Genomic DNA, 24,621 nt, shown 5'->3' on the forward strand with positions numbered 1-24,621 from the left:
AAGCCCCCAATGTGATCCATGTGCTGAAGAATTCCTGGCATCTTTCCTGCCTCGCTGGGAACTCAGCTCAACTCAGCTCAACTCAACTCAACTCAACTCAAAGTTTTGGGTCTCCTGAAGACTTTAACTCTGAACCTAAAACTCCTAAACTCATGAAATCTGTCAGAAAACACCACCTGGGTCACCCAGGGGTGGCAGATGAGCACAAAAGGTGTGCAAATGGGAAAATATCCATGGAAAAATATCCATGTGCAAGGAGGGAAATACCCATGGCAGGTCTTTGCCTCAAAAATCAGAGGTGTCAGCCCTGCCTGGGCTGTTCCTCCAATGCCACAGCAGATGCTCTCAGAACACCCTGATTCTTCCCCTCCTCTTGGTTAAATATTCCAGGCTGTTACCATGTCCTCAGGTATTCCCTACACCGACAAACTGAGGGATGGAGGGGCAAAAGGCTGCTGGGAATTGGGATTTATCCATCTCAGCTGAGGAGCTCAAGGAAATGGAGGGGTTCCCAAGGCTTTGGGGGAATTGTGTTGCTTCTCGTTCCTGTTTGCCCAGGATTTATGGTGGGAAGCTTTTAGTCCATACCTGGGAGATGCTGGGCTGAGAGATAATTAATAGATAATTAATAGATAGTTAATATCCTCTTTGTTATTCAGGCTCATCTCATGTCCCTGAGCCCACCAAAGGACCATTTTTCCCCCTGCAAAGCAGAGTGGGGCACTGCTGTGAGCCCTTCCCTGCCTCTCCTCTATCTCAGAGGGCATTTCCTCAAGGACAGGGGGACAAATCCTGCAAATTCCATCCAAGAGGGCAGGATCCAGCCCGTACTGCCAAGAACTGGGCACAGAGACAGCTCTGAGATGGCATTCCCAGCCCTCACCAACCTGCTGCTCCCAGTGTGGAGCCCTCCTGTCCCTCCAGGACTCTGGTGTGGTGTTACCCCAGGCCAGGCTCCAGGGAGAGCTTTTCCTTCTCGGTCGGTGTCCGCGGCCGGAGCTGGGAGCAGCAGAAGGATCCGGAGCAGGCCTGGGAGCAGGATGGAGCTGGGATATGCTGGGGTTATCTCTTTAACAGGTTTCTCCTGTCCCTGAACATATGTGCAGGAACACATCCCTGGAAAAATATGTGAGTGGGTGAGCTTGGCCCCGGCTCTCTCCCAGATGGGACATTCCAGAGCCCACATCACAAAGCCATCAGCCGGGCTTTGACAGAGCTGCCAGCACCTCCATGCTCTATCAGAGCCCAAAAATGTCCATATGATCCCTGCTCTCCCCAAAAACTCCTTCTTGCTCTCATTTACAAGCAGGAAATGTTGGAAAAAGGGGAAAAGTGGGGAAAATAAAAGAAATGAGAGGGAAGAACAAAGCTTCCGGAGGAAAACGTGGAAGAGGTGAGACATGAGGTGCAATATTGCAGAAAGCTGGCGCCCCAAGGGGCACAGATACCAACATTCACCCCAGGGTGCCCAAACCCAGCTGGTTTGGGCCCATTTTTCAGCAACCCCTGCAGGTTTGTCCCACAGCATCTCCTGGTCCCATCCTGTCACTTCCAGGGCACAGGAAGGTGCTCCCAGGCTGCTCAGCCCTTACAAGCTGTAGCAGCACCTCTCCCACTGAGGGGACTTTTGGCTTTAAGCAGCACCAACCCCACACTTTTAGGGCTGGTGCTGAATGTGGAGCGCTCCCAGCCCGGTCCCGTTTCCATCTGCAGAGAGGGGTGGTTTTGCTGAGGCGGGGGTGACATCCCCCAGCTGGGATGCATTTCAGCAGCTCCAGAGATTGTTCCAGGCTAAAGAGCTGTTTCCCTGCACACAGCCGAGTGTAATTCCCAGGAAAACCAGCTGAGCCCTTGGCCTGAGCTCAAAACACATTAGGAAATCAAAAACATTTATTTTATCCAATTTTTCTCCCGAGCTTTGCTCGATACTCCCCAGAACAAGGAGCTTTAATAGACTTTGGTTTGTGACTGCAGACACCTTGCATAGCTTGGCTCTTTCATCACGTGGGAACTGGGATATCCATCATCTGGAATCCGCTTAGTGCCGTGTTCTCCTTCCCTGCTCCTGGATTTGCATTTTGTCCACTGGTGCCTAATGAATTTAGAGTGTCAGGGCTTATAAATCATTGGATCCAGCAACTCTTCGCATCCCATTTTCTACCAAGAATCCCTAAGAGCCACAAAGATGTTTAAAACCTCTCGGGGTCAATGCTATGGGGATAATCTCCAATCTGAAGGTTTGCTGTGCTCAAATTTGCTAAAACGTGGCAGATTTGGAGGAGGTGCAAGAAGGAAACTGCTCGGCAGCTCAGATTGAACCTAAAATTTTGAACAAATTTGGCAAAAATGTCCAGACAAACCATTCTCCTCCTTGTCGTTGCCCAGAAGAATGTTAGGTGTAGGGTTTTTATAAAATTTTTATGGATATTTTAGTTTTAAAAGCAGCCAGCACAGCAGGGTTTACTCCTCACCCAAAAAACTCCTCTTGAATGTCAAAAGAACCATTTGCTTCTTCCAAAAATAAATTAATTTGGCACCAAATCCCTTTGCTTTGACCTGGCCTGAACTTCCCTTGGCTCCTTGTGGCTGCTTTCACTCCTGTGCCTTGGCCCAAAATCCAGGGATGGCTGCAAACACCTCGGGCTCAGCTGCCTTGGGATCACATCGCTGACATCCAGGTTTGGAATGGCAGCCGGGAGCACCCAGATTTGAGGTGGGTGGAAAATCCTGGCGTGTTCCCAGCGATCCAAAGGCACCTGGGGCTGGAGCATCCCAGAGCTGCTCCCAGGAGGAAAAGCACTGGCAGCTTGGGCAGCCCGGTGTTCAATCCCTCCAAACCTGCTCCTTCCTATTTCCTTAAAATCAATATTCCATTGCTTTCCAAGGATAAAGCCAGCTCCCTCTGCTCACCAGGACCTGCAGGGAGTAGATGATGTTATTATTGGGTTTTTCCCGCATAAACCTGGATCCCTGGAGTATCAATGGTCAACCACACACGTGACCCAGCCAGGCTGGAAGTTTTTCCTGTATTTTGATCCACCATACTCCTGGTTGCTTCCCAAAGCCAGCAGCTCCATTTCAACACCCAGAAATCCAAACCCCCCAGGCTTGGAATTGGAACTGGCCTCACCCAGATCCCTGAAGCACACTCTGGGGTGGTGGCAGTGTTTTCCCCCATTCTTTCTGAAAATCCTTATTCTTTAACAAACTTGTTGCCAGCCAAAACACAAATTTTCTTTGAATGTCAAAACAGGATGTTTTCGACAATCTCAGGACATTCAAAGAGTGTTTTTTTGTTTTCTTTTTGAAACAGGAAACTCGTCTGAGAGCCCTTTCCTGCAAATGGTTTCAGTTGTGACAAAACTGCCACTCTCTGACAGCGCTTGGGGTATTTTTTTACATAAAAAGATGCCACATGTAAAAATTTTTGAAAAACCCATCCAGGTTACACAGTCCCAAAGGTGGGTGTGGATTTTTCTCCTAAAAAAGCTCATTAAAGGGGAATATGTTGAGATTGAGCTGTGGAGCAGGTGGGAATAAGAATGTTTGTCGTGGATATTTGGAAACTGAGGCCACTGAAGTGGATCCATTCATGGCATTGCAATCCAGGTGTCTCTGCTGCATCCCCAAATCCTGGTGGCACCTCTTTGGGCACAAGGGGATGGAGGATGCTGGAGGAGCATCAGTGAAACGGCGCTGCTGAGATGCTCAATTCTCAACAAGGAACCGAAATGAGATTTGCAAGTCAAATTCTCTGCCCCTCTTTGCACCCAGAGGGAAACGGGGCTCCAGCAGCTCCAGGGGGCTGCAAAGGGGGTGGGGAGCTCATGGTGGGTGACAGGGGAGGAGCTGCTGGGGTCTGGATGGTGGGAAATGCTTTGGAAAATCCTGGGTGTTCTCCACTGCCTGTCAATGTCTGCGTCCTGCAGAGAACCTCCGCGCTGCTCCTTGAGTCCTGCCCTTCCCAGGTGTTGAACCTGAGCTCTGGATGGGGTTGCAGCAGGAGGAAATCCAAGCCCTATCACCACTACCTGAGGCTCTGGATCCCTGGATCTCACCACGTGAACCTGAATACACTAACGAAGCCATTCCCAGAGCTCTCACCCTCTCTTAGCCTGGCTTTGACTCCCTCCAACACAGGAATGGGAAAAACAGTCTGGTTTCCACTCAGGCACGGATATGCCAAGACTTTGTCTTTTATTTTCTTAGAGATGGGATCAACTCATCCCAACCTGGCTTCACACCATCACCTCCTTGTGGGACCAGCTCATCCCAGCCTGGCTTCACACCATCACCTCCTTGTGGGATCAACTCATCCCAGCCTGGCTTCACACCATCACCTCCTTGGCCGGGTCTCATCTGGTCCTCGGCAGGAGGATCACCCTGCGCTCCAAATGTCAGAAGAACGGGTGCTGGGTTGAGATGGCTCCTCCAGAGGCTTCTAAACATGCCCTGGGCATTGCATGGCAAAGCTCTGGGATGTCTCCATGGGATCCCAGCTCTGCCAAAGCTCAGAGAGCACCAAAGAGCCTGGTGGGGACAGCAGGACCTCAAACAGGGTGGGAAAGGTGAACTCACCATCGAGTCCCATCTGGTTTCTGTATTGTTGGGTGGTCTGGAAGTTCTGGGATTAACGGGATCCATCCACAGTTCTTTGTGTTCCTCCTCTCTGTTTTGGCCAGGCTTCTGTGGGGACTTGCAGGAGAAGTCAACAGCAGAAGGAATGTAAGGAAATATTCATTCCCTCTGTCAAGGAAACCCAGAGAAAGGCAGGAGGAATGAACCAAATGTGAGATCAGGGCAGGAAGTTGTGTCCTGCTCATTCCATTTGTGTTTCTGTCACCCAGGGCAGGGAGAGCAGGGATTTGGCTCCCCATCATTGTGCTGATACAAGCAAAGAGCAATAGCAGGACAAGGGCTCTGACAGGAGACCAAAATCTCCTGCTTGATCTGCAAGGAAGAGAAGAGCAGCTTTATCGGAATTTCAGCACTGCAGTGAGAAATGTCTTGATTTTTTCTCGTGCAGCCCAGATCAACAGCAGTGCTGGAAATGAGGTTCTCCTGCATCCCTTTCCCTTGGACCGTGCGGTGCCCGCATGGCAGTGCCGGGATGGAGCAGTGTCCCAGCACTGCCCGTCAGAAGTGTCCCACAGGAGTGCAAAGCACCAATAAAATCATTCCCCAGATGGGATTTGCAGACTCGTCTTCCATCTAATTTGGCTCATTTCCTGTTCTCCCTGTGATCCCGCTGTTCAATCCCAGGTTTGTGGTGTCCTGACTGGGATCAGTCGGTGACAGGAGGGAGCTTCGACCCCAGCCTGGCTCAGGGGCTTCACGTCCTCTGAGTCCCCCAAAGTCCATCTCTGCACCTCAGTGTCAGGAGATCAGGGAATCCCAGAATCCCAGGATGGTTTGGTTTGGAAGGGACCTTAAAGCTCATCCAGTGCCACCCCTGCCATGGGCAGGGACACCTCCCACTATCCCAGGTTTCTCCAAGCCCTGTCCAGCCTGGCCTTGGGCACTGCCAGGGATGCAGAGGCAGCCACAGCTTCTCTGGAAATTCCATCCCAGACCCTCCCCACCCTCCCAGGGAAGAATTCCTTCCCAATATCCCATCTATCCCTGCCCTCTGTCCATGGGCAGCCCTTCCCTGTCCTGTCCCCATCTCTTTATGAGGTGGTCCAAGGGACCACCATGAGCAGGCTGGGGGCTCCTGAGCCACTCCAGAGCATCTCAGGGTCTTGGAGCTGCAGGTTCTGGGCAGCGCCAGGCCTGCTGTGCTTGTGCACAGGAACGTCCTGGAGAGATCCCAGATTTGCTCCTGTTGCCTTCTGGGGGTCCCAGCTTTGCCCCGCTCCTGCCATGACGGGATGGGAAGCAGGGCTGTGCGCTCCCAGCCCCATTATCTGCTCTGACCTCTTTAAACAATGCTAAGCCTCCAAAAATAAATCCTCTGGAAGAGCTTGGCTTTGTTCAGCTCCTCACCTGGCAGCGCTCCTAAAACATCCGGGAGTTTTCACGGAGCTCTTTAGGATAATATTTGACACTTCCATCACTCCTTTCATCCTCAAGTGCTTTTCCAACCTGAGAACACAGCTGCAGTCAAACTGCTCACAGAATAGTGGGGTTTTTCCCTAAAAACCAAATCCTGTGTCATCCTGGGAGCCCAGCGCATCCTCCACTCCCCTGGAATCAGTGAGGGCTCAGCACACTGTGCATCCATGAGGGGATTATTGGGATGATGCTACTGCAAAGGGAGCACTGGGAAGTGGTGCTGCTTTGGGAAGAAGTGGTGTCTTGGGGAAAAAAATACATAAAAAATACATGTACAGAACACAGAGGACACTGAATTTGGCCCCAAGCACCTGCTGGAGCATCAGCTGCTGTTGGTAACACCCAAAGCAGGACAAGCACCTTCCAGAGGGAATTCCTACACATCCCTACCTTCAGGACCACTCTGGATCCAGACAGAGCGACGCTTTCCAGGCCTTGGGAACAGTTTTAAGGGTGAAGGAGCTCCCACCTCGCAGTGTGCCCCAGCACAGCATGCAGGGACGGGCTGAGGGCAGCACAGCATCTCACTCACCTCCTGCAGGGGACAAATTTACCCTGGACTGGGATTTTCCATCTGTCTGCCCTTGGCCAGACCCCAAACACTTAAACCCATCTTTCTGCCCTGCTGTGGGGAAGATGGAGACACTCAGCCCATTCTAACAGGGTTAACTCTCCCTTTTATTGAGAAGCTGATAACAAACACCTGGGATAAAATCCACCCCTGAGCCCCCAGCTAAACCCAGCACTGGACAAACCCTGGTGTGAAACCAGGACATTGCTGGGTCACAGCAGCCACAAAAAGAGGGTTCAGCACCAAAGGCCCCATTCAGATGCTGCCCTTGGACTTTATCCTTCCAGGCAGGAATTTAATGCGCTGTCTTCCCTAAAATTTGCTAAAATACAGCAGATTTGGAGGAGGTGCAAGAAGGGAACTGTTCACCAGCTCATATTGAACATAAAATTTTGAACAAATTTGGCAAAAAATGTCCAAAAGTAACCATTCTCACAAAGAGGTTATTGGCCCCCAAATCCTTGTTCTCCTCGGTGCTGGACTCCAGGAATGTTTTTGGGGTGAGAGGTGGGAGAAGATGCTTTTGGCTCCAGCAGCCCAGGAGTTTGTGCTGCTGATGGAGGAGGCTCTGGAGGTCAGTTTCCAGGAAGGCTCCAGAGGAGCATCCATGTAAATTTGAGGCAGGATTGCCAGAAAAAATGGAGACAAATTTGGAAAAAATTAGCCTGGAGCTTGTTGCAGGAGCTCTCCTCCCTCTCCCACACATGCAGGTGTTGCCTGGCCCTGGAGGATGTCAGGAGTGCGGCAGTGGGGTGTGGCTGGTGTGACACAGGACAGGAGCGGTGGCCTTGGTTGGAAAAATGCAAATGGGATTGAAATGGAGATGAGTGTGGGAGGCTGGGGGGAGCAGGACAGGGTGACGAGGCCCTGGCACGGGGTACCCAGGGAAGCTGTGGCTGCCTCATCCCTGGAAATGTTCAAGGCCAGGCTGGACAGGGCTTGGAGCAAATGGGACAGTGGAAAGTGTCCCTGCCCATGGCAGGGACATGGAATGAGATGGGCTCTAAGGAGCCTTCCAAGCCAAGCCAGTCTGGGATTCTGGGATTCTATGGCATTAATTCATCCATTGCTGAGCCCAGCAACCCCTCTGCTCCCCAAAATCTGCCCCTGCCTCATCAGGTCGAGTGCTGGAAGAGAGAGCAGGGTCTTGGCAGGGTGGTCAGAGATGGAAAGGTGCTGGAGAAGGATGGATGGCAATCAGGGAAGGATGGCAGCTGGAGAAGGAGGGCACTTGGAGAAGGATGGAATGATGGGGAAGGATGGAATGATGGGGAAGGGTCGAAAGTTGGAGAAGGATGGAATGATGGGGAAGGATGGCATGATGGAGAAGGAGAGCATTTGGAGAAGGATGGAATGATGGGGAAGGATGGCATGATGGAGAAGGAGAGCATTTGGAGAAGGATGGAATGATGGAGAAGGATGGAACATTGGAGAAGGATGGAATGATGGAGAAGGATGGAATGATGGGGAAGGATGGAATGATGGGGAAGGATGGAATGATGGGGAAGGAGAGCATTTGGAGAAGGATGGCATCTCCCCCTACTGCGGCTGGTGACGGGAATGCACAGCGCCGGGAGCTGCTGGGGTCGGAGTTAAAGGGGAGGAAATTACCTGATTGCTGCCTAATGAAGGACAATTGAAATGGATAAGCTGTGCTTGGAAAAATCAAAGGAGTTTCTAGGGAGACCAAACCGCCGTGATCTCAGCTGGAGGGGGGGAAAGGGAGGCTGCAGGTCCCTGCCGAGCCAGGTCGGGGAGGACGATCCCATTCTGTCTCACGATCCCCAAATCTGACCCATCCCGGAGCCATCCCACAGGATGAGCTCATCCCACAAACCCAGCTAAAGCGAAGCAACAGAGGGAAGACAAATCGCATTTGCTGCCCCAGACCCCCCGGTGATTCCTTCTCCCCCGCGGCACGGGGCGTTTTCCAGCCGCCGCGGCTTCCAGCGCGTCTCGCAGTGCCTGGGCAGAGCTGGAAAATTATGTTTAATGTGTCTGCCTGGGAAGGAGGTGATTAATTTGTCTGGGGGCATGGAAGTGCTGGTCGTGTTTGAGGCCCTGGGGCTGCTTTCATCCAGGGAGGTGCAGGAGAAGCTGTGGACACGCAGGAGTTGGGGCAGCTATTTATTTGCTTTATTGAATAAATACATTTAACCCTCAAGCCTTGGCTGACCTCCTGCATGAATGGGTGCCCTGTTGGGAAAAACCATCCCGCCCAAAGCAGGGCAGCGGGTGGGAAAGCTGTGCCAAGGGGAAGGGCAGGGCACCGGGATCTTGGCACAACAAGAAACGCCGGGATGGAGGAAGGCCTGCGGAGATTATTCCTCCCAGCACACAGCTGGGGTATTTCTGCTGCCGCCAGATAAAAGGCTGGAAGTTTATCCAGGCCGGGTGCAGCAGGGATATGTTTCCTGCAGACAGGTGAAACGCACAGCACGGGATTGAACCGAGAGGAGACGGCGTTTGGGGATGTCCCGTCCCCGTTCGCGAGCGAGGCCAGAGCCGCTGCAGCCCCGCGGTCCCCCGGCACGGGCGCAGACGGGAGGGGTCGCGCCGGGCCGATAACAGCCCCGGAAACCCATCAGAGACACCCGGCCGGCCTCTGCCTCTCGTCACAACTCCCTGCCAAGGAGGCTCCGCGCCAGCCCTGCACCTTGTCAGCCTCCTGGTAATGGGAACCAGCTGCCTGTGGGGGATGGAGCCGCGGGGGCGAGGGGAGCGGGGGAAGGGACCGCTCATAATTCCTGCTCCTTGACCAAAGCTCCGGCGGGAGGCACCCGAAAAACCTGGCAGTGAGGATGCTGAGGATGCTGAGGATGCTGAGGATGCTGAGGATGCTCGGGCCCCAGAGCCAGCTCTCGGGACCGGCTCCCCGGTGGGTGCAGCCGACGCTGTGCTGGGCTCTTTCTCCAGCTCGGCGGGGTTTCCCTTTCCCCAGGGCAGGTGTGGTGTTCCTGCCTGCATCCCCCCTGTCCCAGAGGAAACCTTTGTACAGAGGGAATTCCGTTTATACCCCAGAGTTGAGCTCAAGGCTCCAGCTCATACCCAAGAGACAAGCTGATGTTTTATCCCAAAATACCCATTTCACCCCTCAAACTGCGGCAGAGCTCAAACTGCTGCTGTGCACAGAGCACAGAGCTCCCAGGAGAAGTGGTCCCATGGAGACGATTGTTCTTGGGATGTGACAGCATCCTCCTTGCCTGTGCTCCCGCGTTCCAAAGTCATGCAACGCCCCAAATTTTACACTTTCCTTTCAGGATTTTCACCCTCTGCAGTGCTGGCAATAGGAGCAGAGTGAGGATTTACACCCGTGTCCAGGCTGGGCTTCTGGGGAGAGCAGCATCTCCAAGGAACCGGCTCCATAATTGGGTTAGCCACACTCATTTGCAGGAACAGGTTGCTGTTAACGAGTTTTAATTAAAACCATCTTCACGGTGTCAGCAAGTTGAAACCAAGGGCAGCGTTTCATATCCACAGTAATTTTCCCAGCTGGATCACAGGCAGGGTAGGACTGGGTGTCTGCCAGCATTCCAATTTTGGGGCAAAAAAAGCTGAATTTGCCAACCCAAGTGGGTCAAGCCCTGCTTGGACCCCGCACACGAAGCCCAAGGGCAGCTCAGCCTCTTCCAGCAGCACGGACGCTTCTCCTTCCTCCACCTCCCAAACTTTGTCCGGGCTAATTTTAGCAATCAGCCCCTCCAGAAGTTTTCTCCGGGGCTTAATCCCACTTGTGGAGGGGGAAAGGAAGAGTTTTCCTGCAGTGGAGTTACTCTCTGCTCTTTTCTTGCCACGAAATTCAGGTTTTGGCCCTTTGGAACCTCTGGAAGAGATTTTCCCCTGCTTTTTCCCAGCCCTGGCTCTGCCCGGAGATTTCACAGCTCGTTGCAGCCACACTTTGAGTCGTCTTGAGAGCTTTAAAGGCTCTTTTGTGCTCTCTCCAGCTCTCAGCGCTTGAGGGAGACAGGATCAGGGAGGGACACGGGATCTCGGTGCTTTTGGATGCGCTGCTGCTGGAATGAGGCAGGATCCAGGCTGGGTTCGGGCTCCTGAAATCCCGGGATGCAGGACAGGATCAAGGAATGCAACCGTGGCACAGCCGCCTGCCTTTTGCAGCTCTGCCTGTTGGATCAGATTCCTGGGCTGCTCAGAAAAGGGATTTAATTCACCAAGAGACAAAATTCCACTTCAATCCATCAGTGGAAAATGAGCATTGAATTCCAGGGCCTGTTTGGGTCCATTTCCCTGCTCAACCCCCAACACAAGAAGGGCTAAACCCTGTGCTTCTCATCACAGAAATGCAACATTTTCCCTTTCCCCCCCCACCAAAAACAGGTCTCCAACCCAAATCTGTGGCTGCTCTTGGCTTTTTGTCTCCCTCTTGTGCCAGGCCTGGAAAAGATTTCCAGGGAGGAGGTGGGAGGGTGCCTTTGGCACGTCAGGTCTCAGCTCCCCGCTGAGCTCGAAGGGTTGTTGGGACATGGGGCAGGAACTAAAGGCAGCCCAAAGGTGTGGGATTGATTGTCCCTGAGGAATTCCAAAGGCACAAATCCTGCACGGACACGAGCATCGCTCATCCACCACACAGCCCAAGGACCAGCACTGGAGAAAAGCTGAAGTTTTTGGGAATCTCAACCCTTTCTTAGCTGGACTAAAAAGACCTGGATTCCTGTTAAATAAAGGGGAAATCCTGCTGGAGTGGGAATTTTTAACCCGGCTGCCTCAGAGCAGGCGCAGGGTGGGTTTTGTCCCAAATCCCGGCTTTTCCCAGGGAAGCAGATGTGGGAGGGGGCAGCCGAGGGGCCGATCCCGGCCAGCAGCTCCGGGCTCCCGGCACTCCCGGGGCCATCCCGGAGCCCTCCCGGCAGACGGGATCCCAACCCAAAGCAGATGGGAAGGGAGGGAGGCTTTTTCCAGGGACCTGGCGAGATAAAGTGATTAAAACAAAGAGAGCAGAGCTGCCCCAGGGAGGGGGGATAAAATTTGGGATTAAGCCTTGGGTTCCACATGGGAAAAAATATAAGGAGAAGTCCTGGCTGCCTCAGCTCTGGGGAAAATTTGGGGATTTCTTTAGCTGGGATGGGAGGCAGTGCCTGTGTGATCCCCACAGCTCTGTTTGAACCCACAGGAAAGGATTCTGGGATGGGTTTTGGGACTTTTCCAGGAATGCCAGGTCTCCATCTCTCTGTCTCCCAGAGAAGTCCCTTCCCATCCCATGAAGCATGGCAAAATTCCCTCTTTTTCCGTCTGAGCTCAGAGAAAGCAGAGGAAACAGGGTGGATGTGGCATTGCAATGGGTGATCTCTGCCTCCAGCACAGATTTCATGGACATTTGTGGGAAAAGCTGCTGTTTTTTTGGGGGAATGAGGGGGCGGCAGCACAAGGCCAAATCTGACCTGCAGTGAAAATCCAGGGAAAAAAGACTTTATCCAGAGGTTTTTTGCTGACATCCTCCCTGCAGAGTGTCCTGGGCAGAAAAAAGACCAATCCAAAGCCCTTTTCTTCTGCCTTCGTGGGACTGGGACTCTGCACTCCCGAATTCCTGCTGTTCCCTTTCCAGCCCGGCCTTGGAGAAGAATAACTCCATGGAATGGGCCAAGTTAATCAGGTGAGCTCCTGACGCACCTCATTTATCTTCCCTCAGCCCGGGAGACCAAAAAAATGGGATTAAGAGCAGCGATAAACAAAAGATCCCAGACGGCCGAGAGATTTGTGGATTTTCCCCTGATCTGAACTCTGGGCCCAACATTTGGTTTTTATTTGGGAATAATAGGAAATGACGGAATTGGGCTTTTTCTGCTGCATTTTGCGACCAATAAAATTATCCTGGAGGAGGTGGGAGGAAAGTCTGGGAAGGGAATAGACGGTGGGATCCACTAATTTACCTTTTTTTGGGAATTAATGGAGGGTCTTCCCCACCTTGTTATTGCAGAGGGATGGCAGCTCCCACCTCCCCTCTCCTGGTGCTTCCCTGGATGTCCCTGTCCACAGGGGAACAGGAGCTCATTCCTGGGTTATGGAGAGTGCAAGGGTTGGGATGAAAACACTCCCAAAACATTCCCAGCCTCCTGGGCCGCCTCCATCCATCACCCTGCATCCAGCCCCGAACGATCCATCACCTCCAGGAGCCCTCTCTGCATCCCCCTGATGCCTTGCAGACCCACAGCAAATCCCCTTCCTCCCCTCCAACCCCTCAGCCAGCCCCGCTCTCCCTCAGATCCAACAGAAATCCCATTTTCCGTGTGAAAAACTCCTTTCCTTACAAGCATTGCCACCACCCAGCTCTGTCTTCACTGGGGAATTTTGGGTGCTACGGAGCTGCTGCTTCCGCTGGACAGCAGAGGCTCCGTGCCTGGAGCATATCCCAGCACAAGGAAGTGCATCCCTAGACCTTTTTTGGGGATAAATGGAAGTCCTTTCCTAGGATTTATAAGAAATACAGGCATGGGGGAGGTCCAAAGGCCTAGAAATGGAAATTTTCCAGCAGTTTTCACCTTTCCCAGTTGCCCTTTCTGCCCTGGATGAATTATGTTCCTTCATTTGGGATTTCCTGAGAGGAGCGCAGAAATCCATCACCAAGGTCTGAAAAATCATCGCTGATCTCTTCAGTTCTGAATTTTTAAGGAAAACCATTTTTTGGGTTTTTTTCCCAGAAGATTTTAAAGGTTTCATTAAAAAAAAAAAAAAAAGCAAAAAGCATTTTTGCTCTTCCACGAGCTCTTCTAAGAGCTGCAGCCTTATTCCTGATTCCTGGCGCTCCTAAATCAGGATCATTGGCAAACTCTGGATTTAAAGGATGCATCTTTACAGGAAGGGGGTTGGGTTGTTTTAATTTAATGAAAAACAACCCTGGAAGGAAAAAAATCCAGCACAGGGTGGTGGAAACTGCCCCTTTTTTGCTGTTTAGGATGCCCTAAAAGCAGTGAGGGCTGGGCAGGTGGTGAAGAGGGAATGCTCTGATCTGGACATGAAACTGCAGGGAAAACTCAGCCACCCCAGGATTTTAAGGAGTTATCCAAGTGGGAATTTAGTTTCTTCCAGAATTTGTCTACAGGTGGGTGGAGGTGGGTGAGAACAAAAGAGGTGCTTCCCAAAAATCAATGTTTCCACCCCAGATTCCAGGTGCACCGCAGTTTAACCTCGTGGGTCACCTGGAAACATCTTCCTGGGATCCCGTGGGCCAAGAGAGACGGAGTTTCCCTTTTCCCCGAGGCTCTTCATCATTTGGGGTTTGGGTTTCCCACTTTCAGCATCCCAAAGCTTCCCAAAGGAGGCAGGAGCAGCAGGAGGAGGGGCCCTGACCCCAATCCCAAAGGACGAAGCAGCTCTGTCCCAATTGCCACAGGATGGTGCCGAGAGAAGGCGGAACAGGGTGGGAATCTGGGGGCATCCAGGGCCCCAAAGCCGCGGGGATGGGGCTGCGGGGCATCACTGCAGATTGTACAGCCCCCTGCAAATCTGGGATGGGGAAGGGCTGGATTTGAGAAGCACCTCTTAGCTGGGATTCAAATGTAAGCAAAGCCCCTCTGGCTTCGTTCCAGTGAGTGCTGGAAGCTGGGATGAGCTGTAAAAGCTGAGGGAATTCTCTCCAAATCTGTCACCCTGCTGGATGTTCCCACCAGTGCCAGGTCCCCTGAGCTGTTCCTGAGGCTCCCACTCCTCACATTTCTCCCAAAAGCCCCAAATCCCATCATTACAGATGAATCTCAACTTCTTTTCCTTTTAATTGAGGAGGTTTCCAGACCTCACTCCATCCCAAAAACCTGACCTGGGGCATCTTGGGGGCTTGGAAAATCCCTGCCCATCCCCAGCGGGTGCACAAAAAACCCAGGAACTTTGAGATCCTCTCCAAACCGGAGCAGGGAAAAGCGGGGTGGGATGAGGTGGACTCAGTGCACACGGAAAGGCTTCAGTTTTAAACTGGGGCAGGAAAAGGGCAGAAAAAGCATCCAGGGCATTGAGTTTTCCATGGTCCAGCATCTCCTGGGCAGTATGGAAGGTGAGGGAGTTGTGTCACGGAGATGATGGGATCCACACAGCCGCACACGGGGCTTTCCCGGGGAAACTGAGGGTGGGAGGGTTTGGCTGGATGGGGAATCTGGAATGGGGTTGAGAACCTTTGATCCAGGTTCCCATCCTGACAGGTGAGGAAGTGCTGCCGGGGGTATGGGATGTCCCAGGACTTGCTGGGACATAAACAGAGCTGGATCCATGGCATGGGGGCATGTTCCCCGCCCTTCCCATCCCTCTCCTTTCCCTCTGACATTCCCAGGATTTGCTTTCTTCACTCTGAGTCCTCGGGCCTGGAACGGGGACACAAACCCACAATTTGGTAGTTTCTTCTCATTTTTTCCCTCCTTTATCCTGCAATCCATGGGGAGGGAAGAGCAACATGTTTGGAGATTAAAACCCTCCCGAACTCTCCCACCAAGCTGAGGGAAACCCTCCGGGAAACTCCTTTTTGTCACTGATTTTTGGATGTGCCTCAGCACGGAGCAGCCACCCTTCTTTAACCTTCCATCCCTGGTGTCCAGGAGCTTCCTCTCTTCTAAAATCCAATAAAAAACGAGATTGGAAGCAAAAGTGAGGGGGAATCCCCCTCTTTTCCTGATCAGAGCATCTCCCGTGGCCACAGTCTCCATGCCGGGGAGCAGCTGGGCCGTGTGGGAGCCGTGTGGGAGCCCTGTCCCGCCTGTCCTGGCTGTGCTATTGTGAGTGTCATGTTACAAATCCCCTTTCCATGCCCAGATCCCGGTGGGAAAATAAACGGGGCAAGGTCAGGACCCTGCCAATAAACAGGAGCCCAGCCCTGGCAGGGCCTCCAGCAGCGGCTGGAGCGCTGCTGACGGGATTTGCCGGCCTGGTCCTGCAGATCCTGGCTCTGAGGGGGTCATTGTCCATCCCCATCCCGCCAGGACACGCAAATCCCCTTGGAAAAGCAGCCACAACCCCCTGCAGGTCGATCTATAACTGATCATCTTGCAGAGACAAGAATTGTTGGATTTTCCCCATAAATAATGTCTTTGGCCAGCATCCTTCATTTTCCAGGGAATATTCCTTGGTGAATATTCGTCCACGCTCAGGAGGGCAAAAATTCCTTCAATCAGAGTAAAGCCTGGAAGGAAACTCAAGGCTGGAGCTGTGGATCTGTTCCTGGCACTCCCCACAGTGGATTTGCAAAGGGTTTTTGGCATCTGCTGAGGCAAAGGGAATTTTGGGAGCATCCCAGTGGCAGCCAGGGCTCTTGAGCAGTGGCAGGGAAAGGGTTAACATGGATATTCCCACAGGAGACAATCCCATCCCATCCCGTTGGAGTCACAGGAGCCCATGAGGGCAATATCAGGAGCGGTGTCACCTTCAAACTCCTCTTGTCCCCACCTTCCCCAGCCCTGGATGAGCCTCCCGACGATTTCCCTCCCTAATTAAGGAGGTCTCCTGGGAATGCGTGGATTTGTTTTGCTGTGCAGGGTGGGAAAAGGCCAGAGAAGCAAAAATCCCCCCAGAGGGCACTGAACCTCGAGCTCTCCTGATTTCCTGTCCCTTTCCCACAGCTCCCTCCAGCCCCTTCTGCCTTCCACGGTTTGGGATGAGGGCCCTGGGTAAATATTTGCAGAATGGGGGAGAATTTAAAAAACAACAAAAAAAAAAGGAATTTGTTCACCATGAGGACAGAAATGAAATTATAATAAAGCAATAAAACCCAGATATTGGAAAGACAGTGGGGTTCAAAGCATTGGGTTTTCCATGGGATGAGGGGGGTGAGGTTGGATGGATCCCTGGAAGTGTCCCAGGCCAGGCTGGACAGGGCTTGGAGCAACCTGGGAGGGTGGAATTTGTCTCTGCCATTATCAGGGATGATATTTAAGGTCCCTCCCAGCCCTAAGCGTTCTGGGATGCCATAATTCCATGATTCCAGGTGATTTCAGAGCATGACCCTCACTCCAGTGCAGGTCCCATCACAGATGCCACCACAGGAGAGTTCAGGGCCCAGGCCCAGGAGATTTTGGGTGGTGCCCCTGAAACCCCCACGCCCAAAGAGCCGCTGGGTGCCCTGGGACTGAAATAGGGACTGGCCATGCCTGGGACCTGCCACCCCAAAAGCAGCTGGCAGGGGCTGGTGATGGGGGAAAACGAGAGCAGGAGAGCAAAAGAGGAAAAGAGGGGAAGGGAAGGGCTCAGCTGCATGAAGCTGCTCAGGCCAAGGAGCATCTGGAGCTGGTTTTAGGTTCAGATTGGAGCAAACTTTGAACAAAGTCTGCTTAAACCCAGACTTTCATCACTGCAAACCGAAACTTTGCTGCGCCTTCAGGAGTGAACAAAGAACCCACATTTGGTGTCACGTTCATATCATATTTCACATCTTCAGGAGCCAATAAAGGACACAAATTTCATATCATATTTATCTCAGAGTTTGCATTGTCAGGAGTCAATAAAGGCCCCACATTTTACATCCTATTTGTATCACTTTTTGCATCTTTGTGAGTCAATAAATGCCCCACATTTTATATCCTATTTGTATCACTTTTTGCATCTTTGTGAGTCAATAAAAGCCCCACATTTTATGTCCTATTTGTATCATTTTTTGCATCATCAGGAGTCAATAAAGGCCCCACATTTTATATCCTATTTTTATCACTTCTTGCATCTTTGGGAGTCAATAAAGGCCCCACATTTTATATCCTATTTGTATCACTTTTTGCATTGTCAGGAGTCAATAAAGGCCCCACATTTTATATCATATTTGTATCATTTTTTGCATCATCAGGAGCCAATAAAAGCCCCACATATCATATTTGTATCACTTTTTGCATTGTCAGGAGCCAATAAAGGCCCCACATTTTGTATCATATTCACATCATATTTCGTATCTTAAAGAGCCCATAGAGGACCCCCATTTTGGATCATTTTGGATCATACTTCACAGCTTCAGGAGTCACTAAAGGATCAACATTTTGTGTCATATTTGTGCCATATTTCAGATCTTCAGGAGCCAACAAAGGCCCCACATTTCGGGCCATATTTGGCCGCGTTGTCAGAGAGGCCCAGGAGGTTTTAGGGCGAGATGCACCCGGCCACGTGAGCGGTTCCAAACCTCTCTCTCTGCTGCACCTCTCCAAAAAGCAAACGCTGCAGATGCAGAGGAGAGATTTCTGTGGGTCCTGCCGTGCTGAGCTCTGAGTGTTGCCAAGGGCACCCAAAACCCCGAGCAAACAGCGGTGACTCAGAGCCCCAGGTGACACCGGCTTTGGGTGGATGTGGCAGAACTGCCCTCTCACTTCTGCCACGGGTCAGCTCGGTAGCAGCTCCTGGTTTAAAGGCACAAATGTGGGTTTTTTTGAGTTTTTCGGGGTTTGGTTTGCAGCTGCTTTGCCCAGGAGCAGAGTGAAACTCTCGAGATCAAGATAAAGGTTGCGTAGCAACCGAGCACCCTGTGATGGGTGAAATATGATACAAACACAGTCTGAAACGTGGGGGGTTTGTTGGCTCCTGAAGATATAAAATATGACACAAATACGATCTGAAACGTGGTCCTTTATTGACTCCTGAAGATGCAGTGAAGTTTCAGTTTGCAGTGATGGAAGTCTGGGTTTAAGCAGACGTTGTCTGCTCAGAGTTCGCTCCAATCTGGACCTAAAACCAGCTCCAGATGCTCCTTGGCCTGAGCAGTTCATGCAGCTGAGCCCTTCCCTTCCCCTCTTTTCCTCTTTTTCTCTCATTCCAGGAGGAGGAAGCACAGGAGGTGGAACCACAGGGGCCAGTACGGGGGGAGGGGTTGGACTGGGGCTCCGACTCCTGTCGAAAGTGGAGAACCTGGGTTGGTGCTGCTGCTCCAGCTCCCGAGGGTGGAGAAACCTCTGGGATGATGCAGCTGGAGGGGAAAGTGATTTATGAGCTCCAAGTCCTCCAGATTTGCTCCTTAGAGAATCCTAATGGTTGGACTTGATGATCTTCGAGGCCTTTTCCAGCCTAAAGGATGCTGTGGTTCCGTGATCATCCCATAAAAACTCAGAGATCGCTGGAAATCCACTGGAAGAGGAGGTTGGAGGTGAAAACTCCAAAGCTCCTGGCCCAGAGGCTGGAATAAACTTTATTTTGGAGGATTTTATCTCTTTGCAGAATGACATCATTTCTTCAGAGGAGGGCAGCAAAGAAAACCCCTGTTTGGAAAAATAGGGAAACTGAGGCACAGCACAGGACTTGGGAAACCCTGGCCAGCTCCAATATTCCACATTTATTGGAGGATTTATTGGAGCTCGTTTCTTGGCAGAATAAACCAGGGGCTGGTGATAAACCAGTAAGAAAATAATCCTGTGTCCAGGGAAACCTGGACTGCCGGAATCAGCAGAGGGAATCATGCTGGAAAGGTCAAGTCCAGCTCCAAAAATCAACCCCTTGTTTAGAGAGACTCCCCCTTTTCTGGAGGCAGAGGAGATTTTCCCATGGAAAGGCGTGTTTTGCTCATTAAGAGGAGAAGCTGCCCTGCCTGTTCAAATATCCCAATAAATTCTGGATTAATAAATCCTGAAGGATCTATTTAATAAACAATATTTTTAGGTCCCTTCTGCCCCTCGGCGGAATTCAGAGGATGCCCAGCAGCAGCAGGAATTTCAGAGGAAAATAAATTCTCCCCTTCCTCACCATTCCCTTTCCCTCCCAACCCAGGGGCTTCTTTAGGAACCTCCAGGATCAGAAATATTCCAATTTTCCAGCTTTCCTTTTATGGGAAGGCTGGGAAGGAAGCATCTGCTCCCACGGACAATTTGCATTTTGTAAAATCCCGATTTTCCACGGATCCGTTCATTTTTATTGTGATCCGCCACGAGTCCTTCCCCTCCATAAGGAAATGTTTTAAAGGTCTCAGAAGGAGATTTTTGGGCCCAATTCCACTTAATACCAACAAAAATGCAAAGAGCCCTCACTTTTCTCTCCTGTTTTCCAGGCAGGGAAGGGCTGGAGCATCCTGGGCACTTTGCCTGGATCCCCTCTTTGCCCGTTTTCACATGGAAAAGTGGTTTATTAACGAAGCCTGGTGGAATTATATCCCCTCCACAGGCTCCTGTAAAATTCCCCAGGCTCCAAATGAATGGAATTTTGGTGCGTTTGATCCCCATTTTCCCTCTCACTCCTTCCCCCCCCCGCTCCAAATTTCCTCTTGCCCACCTCATAAAAGGATTTGCTCCCCAAGAAATGCTGTTCCTGCTTCTCTGATGGGGTCAGGACCTTTCTTTTTTCGGTTTTTTTTTCCCTTTTTTAATCCATTTTATTGCCCCCTGGGAGGGAGGTTTTCCATCTGGGAGCTGTGTAATGCAATCCAAAAATAACAGCACGGCTGCTCCCTCCCTGTGCCCCCGGAGCCCCGGGAAGGGACCACCACCATCCCTCTGGAATGACGGAGAGATGGGGAAAACCCTGCCCCAGGTCCTCATTTACATAAATATATTATACATATTCTGTATATTGGGTATAATGTGCATTATATGTATTATATATCTTATAGAATTATAAATATCATATCATGTATAAATAATAGGAATATAATATAATATGAAATAATGACAAATTTTCCTTAATGGGAATATTTTAATATAGAAATATATATGATATAAATATTATTATAGATATAGATATAGATATAGATAGAAACATAAATATAAATATAAATATAAATATAAATAGAAAAATAAATATACATATACATATAAATATACATAAAAATATACATAAAACCAAATATAAATATAAATATAAATATAAGCATAAATATAAATATAATATAGATGATATAGTATAAATTATATATTTATACTATATAATAATAGTATATATATTATATATATAAAATATATAATAATTAATGTATAGAATAAATAATAAATAAGATTAATAATAAATAATAATTAGTTATATAACGTAAATTATACTATGGATACAATATATATGTATTTTTTTCTATAAATATAAAAATGGATTTTTATATGTAAAAATTTATTCAATATTTATTCAAAAGTGTTTTTAGATATTGAATAAGTAGTGGATATATATTGAATAAATATATATTCAATAATTATAAATTTTCTTTAATAGGAATATTTATATATGTATAAAATATATATTGAATGAATATATATTAAATAAATACTAATAAATAATAAATAAAGAACAAATAATCTTATCTATAGACCCCGTTCCTGATGATCACCTCCTTAAAGAAACCCTTGGATCGTTTCAAAATTTGAGCAGGTGAGACTGGGAGCACCACAGAGATCCTGGCAACCTCTGGACTTGGGCTCTTTTCCCAAAAAATCTCTGCTCCTGTGGAGATGCTGAGCCAGAGGCACAGCTGAGCCGGGCAGCGTTTCCTTGGAAAAATGGGGGGAAAGAGGAAAAAACTCGTTTGTTTTCATGTCAGCCTGTGCCCCACCCCAGAGCCTGGGCTGCGTCCAGCTGTGGGGGCAGATGGGGAGAATTCTCCTGAAAATGGAGAAATCCATACATTTTTTTCCATTTTTATCCAACTTCTGAGCTTCTCGCTGTGCCGCAGATCCCAGCAGGAATCCCAGGTCCCTGCAGGGAGCAGATCCCAGCTGGGAGCCTCCCAGATTCCCACACGCAGGGAGGAGGTGCAGGACAGCAGCTCCATCCTCACACTCAGCGCTGGAATTCTGACTCAGCCCCCAGTTCCAGCCAGCAGGAAGCAGGAATGCTTTATCCCAAAAAGTGGGGCTGTTGGCAATCCCCCTCCTGCTCCAGCTCCTGCTTCCCAGGATCCCAGCTCCTGTATCTCCTCTTCCATTTTGCTCAGTCTCCCCTCCCCACCTCCTGCCGTGTCCTCCAGAAACGGGAAAATCCATAAAAATCTGGGTGTCTTCTGCTGCATCCCCCAGCTCCTGCCATCCTGGGAATTATCCTGGGAATGCACCTGGAAATGCAGCACCATCACCCACCCCCTGCGTGGCCACGGAATCCTGGAAAAACGGGATTCTCTGGGCTGGAAACGAACATGAAATGCTGAGCTGGGACATCTTCAGCTGGATTGGGTTGTTCAGAACCGGCTCCATTGTGGCCTTGGATGTTTCCAGGGAATGGTGCTCAGCACAGCCCAGGACATTCCAAAGGGTTCAGCTGGGGGATGCTGGATTGAGGATTCCCTGTGCAGAGCCCTTTGGATCATGGCACTGGTGTGCACCCCTTGGAAAAATACATTTTGAACCCAAACCTTCCCAAATCCCTCAACTCTGCCGCTTAAATATCTCCCAAAACAACCCAAGGACAGCCTTGGCTTTGGGAAGCTCGGATTTGGATCCAGCCTGGGATCTCAGCCCCACAACCCTGTCCCAGGATTAGGGAGTGCCTTGAATCCTTCCCAATCCACAAAGAGGGGGAAAACAGGGAGGCTTGGAACGGAGAAAACAGAATCACAGAATTCCAGGATGGTTTGGGTTGGGAGGGACGTCAAAGCTCATCCAGTGAGAGGGTGGGAAAAGGATGGGAGAGGGATTTTAGGCTGGTAATTCCATATGGCATGAAGGACTTTTTTGGAAAGCCACTCTGAGGATGGACTGTAGATCTCCATGAGAGTTATTCCCTTGGATATCCAACAAAATGCCCCTGGATCCCCTTCTCCTACCCCCTGCCCAAGGCTGTGGAGATGCCAGAAAGGAACAGGCACAGAAACCCCCAACAAATCCTTTCCCAGCCCACACTAAAAATGCAGCCTCTGCTCTGCAACCCCTAGAAGCAGCTATTTTTGGGGGGGAAAATGCCATCCTTATCAGAACTGGGTGTTTTCCATGAAAAACTGGGATAGGAGAGAATGGCCAGCGTGGTAGAGGGGGAATATTTTTATTATCTATTTATATATCAACTTTACATAGATATTTAATATCTATCATTTATTTTATGTAGCTCATCTATTTAATATCTATCATCTATTTAACTCCCAAATCTCCAAGGAAGGTGTTTTCCAAGTCACCTTTTCCCACCCTCCCCTTTGTTAAACCGGTTGCAGCTTCCAGGCAGGAAATAAAACTCAAATCTTTTGCCCCTTTCAGCCAAACTCAACTTTTGTTTATTTTAGAAACATGGCTTGGAAAGAAACTCATAAATCCCTCATCCCTCGGAGCTTCCAAAGCTCCCGGGAACATCATTTTCCTTTGAAGTGGGAAGTGGGGAAAGTAAAGGTTGGGAAAAGGGGCCAGTCCTGCATAGCCCAGCTTTCCCTCCCGCTGCATCTCTCCTCCTTCAGCTTTTCCAAAGGGTTTTTTTCAGTTTTAAAATGAGTTTCACTCCCTGGTTTTGGTCCAAAAAGTGCAGGAAAAAGATCCCAGCCTGTCGGATTCACAGCTCTCCCGTGCTTTAAGAAAAGAAGGGAAAAGGAGCCATTTGGCCTTTTTTCTTTTTATCCTTATTTGAGGGAAGATAGATTTGAGGCAAGTGTTAAAGCCGGGATTTGGGGGGTTATTTTGGGAAGCAGAGCTGACCCTCAGCACAGCCAGCACCGCTAGAGGGCCCAGGAAGTGCTTCAAGCAATGCTGGTGCTTTCCTTGCTGAGCTTATCACGATACCCAGTGCCCTAAAAATCTCTTGTGCATCCCCCAATCTCTTGCAAAATAATAATAATTAAAAAAAAAAAGAAGTCCCACTGGTTATTTGGGAGGATTTTTATGTAGAGGCTCCTCCAAGTCTCCTACAACCGCAAATCTCACACATTTCAGCTCATTTGCACCTGCCAACAGCATTATTTTATTTACAGTCCATATTTTGGGCACATTTGTACCTGTGTGAAGTTATTTGGGATCAATACAACTCGTATGGATGTCATTCCCCTTCCCAGGCTGGAATTCAGCTCTCAGTGACCCTCCTGCCATGGATAATTCCCGGGGGCTGCAGGACCCTCCTGGCAGCTGGGGCTGAACAGGGATAATCCTTTCTCCTGGGATTTTTTAAACTGTTTTTCCATGAAATGAGGAAGGGAGCAGCATTTCCTGCCGTTCTTCTCTTGGATATTTGGGTTTCAGCTTAGCAAACAGGGAGGGAAGGCCATCCAGGAGTGGGCTGGGGGTGCTCCAGACCCCAGAACAGGGCTGTTTCCGAGGAGGGATGTCGGGAGATGTTATCCCAGCCATTATCTGTCACTCCCGAGTGATGTCTGTGCCTGCGGCAGCCTCTGCCCCTCCCGAGCCGTCCCTGGGCATTCCCAGGGGACAGCACTAAGAGCTCAGGCGTCTCCTTGGGGACATCATTAAGGATTGGAGATGGGAAATGGGATATTTATGGGAGCAGTGACGGGGGGAGGGCAAATCCAGAGAGCAGAACAAACCCCAGCCCTGTTTCTGACCTAAATTTGGGGATTGCCAGGGCCAAATTCACGGAGGTCCCTGCACTGCTCCCAGCGATGCTCCAACCACGTCACACCCAGGGTTAAGGAGCCCTTCCAGCCGGAGTGCGAATCCCAGGGGATGCTGACACTCCCGGAGTGGGAAATCCACGCACACGCAGGAATTCCAGCCACGGGAGGCAGCTCGCAGCGGAGCAGCTTCCTGAGCATCCCCGTGCCGGGACCGTGCCGGGCCGGGCTCCCTTCCAGAGCCAGCCCGATGCTCCCGAGCAGCCAAGATGTTTCCTGGAATTCTTGCTGGCCCTGACCTGGTTATCGAGGTGCTGCTGCTGGGCTATCGCTGGCCTTCCCCCCGAGCCCGGGCTGCAGCGTTCCCCTGTCTGGGGTTTATCTGTCCCTGGATTTTGCTTCCTTTGACGTCTTTGGATCAGCACAGAGCAGAGGTGGCTCCGGGGGCTGGAGGAGGCAGCGGGGGAGCATCGCAGCTTCCCGTGTCCATAATGGGCTCAGATAATCCCATGGGATGCTTGGGAAAAGAAAAGTCCATTTGGGAAGAGCAAATTCCATTGTCCACCTCATCCATGAGCAGCTCCCAAACCCCTCTACTGATGTAAGGTCCTAGAGAATCCAGGAATGGTTCGAGTTGGAGCGACCTCAA

The sequence above is a fragment of the Corvus cornix genome, chromosome 24, assembly GCF_000738735.6.
Source record: "Corvus cornix cornix isolate S_Up_H32 chromosome 24, ASM73873v5, whole genome shotgun sequence".
Taxonomy (NCBI): domain Eukaryota; kingdom Metazoa; phylum Chordata; class Aves; order Passeriformes; family Corvidae; genus Corvus; species Corvus cornix.